This window comes from Ovis canadensis, chromosome 5, assembly GCF_042477335.2.
Source record: "Ovis canadensis isolate MfBH-ARS-UI-01 breed Bighorn chromosome 5, ARS-UI_OviCan_v2, whole genome shotgun sequence".
Taxonomy (NCBI): Eukaryota; Metazoa; Chordata; class Mammalia; order Artiodactyla; family Bovidae; genus Ovis; species Ovis canadensis.
The window spans coordinates 33,285,712-33,291,711 of NC_091249.1; positions in this window are offsets into that span (position 1 = coordinate 33,285,712).

Consider the following 6,000-nt stretch of genomic DNA (forward strand, 5'->3'; position numbering starts at 1 on the left):
AACAACCTAAATCCATAACAGGATTGCACCCAGGGGTCATCACTTTCCCGTCTTGGCAGTGATGACCAGTTCTCCTGGAGAATCTCAGAGTTCAGGGCCTGCCTTTGGGAGGCCATAGGTGGGAGTGAAACATCAATGAGTTGGCCCTAAGTGATCTTCAGATGTATCCGGTGGGGACAGTTTGCCAGTGAACCAGAGAGTTTTTGAATCCTTGCTCCTTTTGCTACAAGGACTAGAGCTTCTGGATCTCTACCTCAAGGCACAGACAGGAGCTGCCTAGCCTGGGTTCAGATCCCTGTAGTGTGACCCTGGGCAAGTCAGCTCAACTTGCTGAGCCTCAATTTGCCCATCTGTAAAATGGGGGAGGGGAACACAGTAGTCATTGTTGTTCAGTCTTTCAGTCATGTCCAGCTCTTTGCTACTCCATGGACTGCAGCAAGCCAGACTTCTCTGTCCTTCACCATCTCCGTGAGTTTGCTCAAACTCATGTCCATTGAGTCGGTGATGCCATTCAACCATCTCATCCTCTGTCATCTGCTTCTCCTCCTGCCTTCAATCTTTCCTAGCATCAGGGTCATGCTAAGGATTAAATAATTTAATATTTGCCAAGTGCCTAGAATGGAGAAGGCAATGGCACCCCACTCCAGTGCTCTTGCTTGGAAAATCCCATGGACGGAGGAGCCTGGTGGGCTGCAGTCCAGGGGGTCACTAAGAGTTGGACACGACCGAGCAATTTCACTTTCACTTTTCACTTTCCTGCATTGGAGAAGGAAATGGCAACCCACTCCAGTATTCTTGCCTGGAGAGTCCCAGGGACGGGGGAGCCTGGTGGGCTGCCATCTATGGGGTCACACAGAGTCCGACACGACTGAAGTGACTTAGCAGCAGCAGCAGCAGAATGGGACCTAACACCCAGTGAATGATGGAAGGTGTTTGTTTGTAGTAACAAACCAGCTTGAGACACAAGTCTGTCCTCTGCAGATTTGCCTTAGCAACTGGGAACAAACTAAGTGCCCAGCCATTGGCAATTGTGGAGGAGATGGAATAGGATGAGGCAGTAAGGCAGGCTTTCAGGAATCCTCAGTGGTGTGAGGGAAATGCTGGCTATTTGAAGTTGACAGAGGTGGGGTTGGGCCAGATTTAATAACAGTAGCAAACACACCTGGGTCAGGCTCATTTTGTGCCTACCACAGTTCAAAGGAACCCAGAGCTTGCAAACTTTTCCAGCTGAGAGCCAGAGAATGACTATTTTCAGCCTTTCAGGCCAGAGGATCTCTGTTGCACCCACTTGTTCTGTAGTTTAAAAGCTGCTGTGGACAACCTGTCAATGCATGGGTGTGGCTGGGTGCCAACAAAACTTTATTGACAAACACCAAAATGTAATTTCACATCATTTTCATGTGTCATGAAATAGTATTCTTTTGATTCCCTTCAACAATTTAAACACGCTTAGGGACTTCTCTGGTAGTCCAGTGGCTATGACTTCAAGCTCCCAATGCAGGGGGCCCGGGTTCAATCCTTCATTGGAGAACTAAATCCCATACTGCAATGAAGATCCTGCATGCCACAAATAAAACCCAGTGCAGCCAAATAATTAGTTAATTTAAAAATATTTATTACAAAAAAACTTTAGCTCAACGGCTGAACAGAAGAATCTAGCCCTTGACACGTAGTTTGCTGATCTCTGCCTTAACTCACTGTCGTGGCTCCCAGTGGAAGGTACTGTTATCATTCCCGTAGTACAGATGAGGAAACTGAAGCACAGAGAAGTTGAGGGAGTTGCCCAAGGTCACACAGCCAGTAAGCTTTTCAATGCTTCTGCAGGAGGTGTTACTTTGATGGTGGGGTGGGGGGTCCAGTCTTCCAAACAGAAACCACCATCCCTACTTTCCCAGCCTTCACACAGTTCCCCCACAAAGCACCATCCTTCCCCTTTGAATTCTCTGGGTCCCTGGGAGGTTAACTGTAGCAGGTATCATTACCCCCATTTTATAGATGAGTAAATTGAGGCCCACGGGTGGCCTTGAAGCCCTAATAACAGCTTTACATTGTGTAAGCAGCCATTTCCGGCTATTAAACCATTCGCACAAAGAGCCCTCAAGGAGGGGCAGGGAAACCCTTATTAGCTTGTGTGATAGAAGAAACATCATTAAGGCCCAAGGAAGGAAATGATTTGCCCAGGGTCACACAGTGGCTGAGCTATGTGTGCAATGTTGGGGCTCCTCCATCATTGCCGGTGCCTGAGGCTCTCACTGGTTCAGCATCTGCCTCCAGTGATAGGAACTAGATGCCTGAACTTGGCATTCATTCATTCATTTGGCTGCACCAAGTCTTAGTTGAAACGTGTGGGGTCTTTAGTTGTGGCATTTGGTCTCTTATTTGAAACATGTGGGATCTTAGTTCCCTGATCAGGGATTGAATTGGGGGACCCTACACTGGGAGCATGACGTCTGAGCCACTGAACCATGAGGGAAGTCCCATGACCTTTGTATTCTTTGCCTTGTCTCCATCCTCAGGACTGATTTCGGCCTGTCACAAACTAGATCCCCAGGGCTGCAATATGGGTGAGGCCAATGGGGCACTTATCAAAGGGTGTGATATCTAAGAGGGCACCAAAAGCTCAGTCGTCAAGATAAATAATCTTTTAAAGTATCTGCAGAAAATCTAGGACCAACAAAATATCGTAATTAAATAAAGTCAGGATTGGTATTAGTGATTTTTTTTTTTTTTTTGACCTCAGACTCCAACCTCAGGCCTGCAGGTAGGCAGGGACAGAAGACCAGATTTGAGGAAGACCAGATTCAGTGTGGCTTGGGGAGACCCTGAGATGGATGCAAAGGGCACCCCAGGCCAAAGGAACAGCCTAAGCGAAAATGGGGGGAGACAAGGCAGCAGCCAGGCATGGACCTTGAAGGCCAGGTCTGCTGTCCTTTGAGGCGGCCACCCCTCGTCTCTGAAAAGGGGGTGCAGGCAGAGGATGAAGAGCACAATCCTCCCTTCCCACCACCTGCCCCCCCTTTCCAGCTGCCGAGAGTGCAAGGCCAGGAGTATGATTCAGAGTGGCCCGGCCTAGGCTTAGCTCCAATCCCTTCCTCCTGCCAACAGCTCTCTCTCCTCCTTTGGATTCTGTTGGAAAAAAAACAAAAAACAAAAAACCTCTCCCTCCCCACCCCACCCCCCACCGCTGCCGGGAGGAATTTGACATGGCAGCAGGCCCAGGCCTCCACCCTCCCCCAGGCAGTCCTCTGCCAAGCACGACGTGGCCACACCGGGGAGGACCGTATGAAGATGGCACTCTCCCCACCTTGGACGCAGAGGAGCTCCTGACTCTGGTGAGCCCTCTAGGGGCCCACCCTGTCCCCCAGGGCTCAGCCTGGCACTTAGCTCCCTGCCAGGCCAGAGACCATCTGTTCATCATTGAAACCTCAACACTGGGTTTGGTTGGCAGAGATCTCTGGAGCTGCAGGTCAGGGACCCTGGGCCCTGAAGGAGCAGAGGGCTTTCCCAGGTCTTGGCGCCCCCTAAGATGGGCCATACGAGACTTCTGGGCTGGGTGGGGTTTGAGACCCCTCCATACATCTGCACGCACGCGCACATGCACACAGACACACAGACACACAGACACACACACGGCTCCATTTCCTCGGTCCCCCCAATCCCGGGAATCGGGCCAGAACTGAGTTCCAGCCAGTCACCTAGCAAGACCTCACCAGGCCGCCAGGCCATGAAGCCTTCCCACAAACACAAATACACCCGCCCTGATTACTCCCCCTCCTCTAATTCAGAAAGCAAATCCCGGTTGACAGCCAAAGTGGCTGACGGCTGCTGGAGGTGGTTGCCCAATTGCCAGAGTATGGGGGGGGCTCTGTCCAGACTCTGGAGCCCTGGGTTCTTCTTACCACACCTGCTTTTCCCTCTCTCAGCCCAGGGAACCCTGGGGGCTCCCCCAGAGCTGGGGGGTGGGGTGGGGCAGGGGTGGGGCAGAGGGGATACTGGAAGGGGGTGGGGGCTGAGCTAGAACATATGCAGAGGGGTTAAAGAGAATTAGTCTTCTTTCATTAATTCATCTAACAACATTGATCCAGCACCTTCTGTTGCCAGGCACTGTTCTGGGCACTGAGGATGCGGTAGGGGACAAAAAAAGCGAAAAATTCTTGCCCTCATGGAGCTCATGGTGCAAAGGGGCAGATAGGTGGGGAGCAAGACATGGAAGGGGAATGTACAGTTGGGTGGTGATGAGTAACTTGGAGAAAAAAAATGAGAGAGATGGGGATGGGAAGTGGGCGGGTCAGGCTTGGGGGTGCAATTTAATAAGCTAAAGGAGGTGGAGAAGAAGCCATGTGGGTGTCTAGAGGGAGAGTGGTTCAGAAGGCATAGCACCTGCAAAGGCCCTGGGGCAGGTCCACAACTGGTGTATTGGAGGAACAGCAAGGAGGTCCCTGTGGATGGAGCAGAGTGAGCGAGGGAGGAAGGGAGGGCAGGAAGAGGGTGCGGCAGGTCGAGCTGGGCCTCCCAGCCTCAGAAAGGACTTGGACTGTTATCCCAGGGAGATGGGAGCCCTGGAGCGCACCAAGCAGAGGAGGGGGCGGGGCCTGACTCAGGTTCTCTCGGGCGCCCTCTAGCTGCTGCGGGGAGGACAGACTGAGGGAACAGGTGGGAGTCGGGGCCCAGGATGAGCGATGTCCGGGGTCCAGGTGGGTGGTAATGAGGGCTGTGCTAGATCAGGTGAAGATTGTATGCCTACTATGTAAAACGCTATTTGCTGGGATGTTCCTTTGCCTTCACATTAGCTCCACAGGTACGTATTGCGTCTGTGCGTGCTAAGTGGCTTCAGTCGTGTCGGACTCCGCGAACCAATGGACAGTAGCTTGCCAGGCTCCTCTGTCCATGAGATTCTCCAGGCAAGAATATTGGGGTGGGTTGCCATTTTCTCCTCCAAGGGATTTTCCCAACTTCGGGATTGAACTCTGAAGTCTCTTACGTCTCCTGCATTGGCAGGCAGGTTCTTTACCACCAGCGCCACTGGGAGGCCCAGAGAAAGGCAGGACTGCACCCCAAATCCCAGTGTTTAGGTGGCACAGCACATCGTATCAGTGTCTAAAGCCCTCCAGGGCTCCCTGTTGCCCTCGGGATGAGTAAGTCTTCCCCGCGGCCCTTGAGGCCCTGCATGACCTGCCCCTTCTCCCTCTCCCCCCTTCACTCACTCTGCTTCAGACACACAGGCCTCCGAGCTAGCCCTCTAACACGCCCGGTCAGGCCCTGCCCCCGGGCCTTGCATGTGCCATGCCTGCTGCCCTGACTCCTCTCCTTCCAATGTGGCTTTTCCTCTGCATCTTCACTTCCTTAGTGCCTGGTACATGGCAATTGCTCAACAAGTATTTAGTGAGTGACTTACTGAACGTTTAAGTATAATTCGGGCTTTGTTAAGACGATAACAGGCCAAGAGCTCACATCTGAGCAAAGAGCTCCCTCAGATCAACTCTGAGGCCCACAGATTAGGAAGCACCAGCAGAAGGATGTCTCTAAGGGACCAAGAGGGGTAGATTTGGGGGACTAAAGGGACCCACTCCGAAACCCTTTGCTGGGCCAATGGGCTTCACCTGGAGATGGGGCGTGACTTGTTGGAGCATTGTCATTGGCCAGCATGTACCCAGGCATGTTCTGATAGGCCTCGCGGCCAGGCGCAAGCTGATTGGCTCCTTCTTCTCCACCCCATATCCAGGCCCGGGATTCTACTGTTTGTGCTGGTGCCCAGTTCTGAGTTGCTTTTTCTATCCTGATGGTGCCTGCGGGGCCAAGGCAGTGGCACTGCCCAGGCATGCCACCCTCAGATTTTGCAACTGTGGCATGCCTTGGGCTCCTTCTACCAGTTTCTGGAACCCTGGCATGGCCGATCACATTGACTGCCCACCCCTCCCCAGGTGGGACTAGTGTCCTGAGCAATGGGTTGCCTGGGGAGACTGTAGAGCCTGGTTGCACCCTGATGTGCTGTGCTCTCTC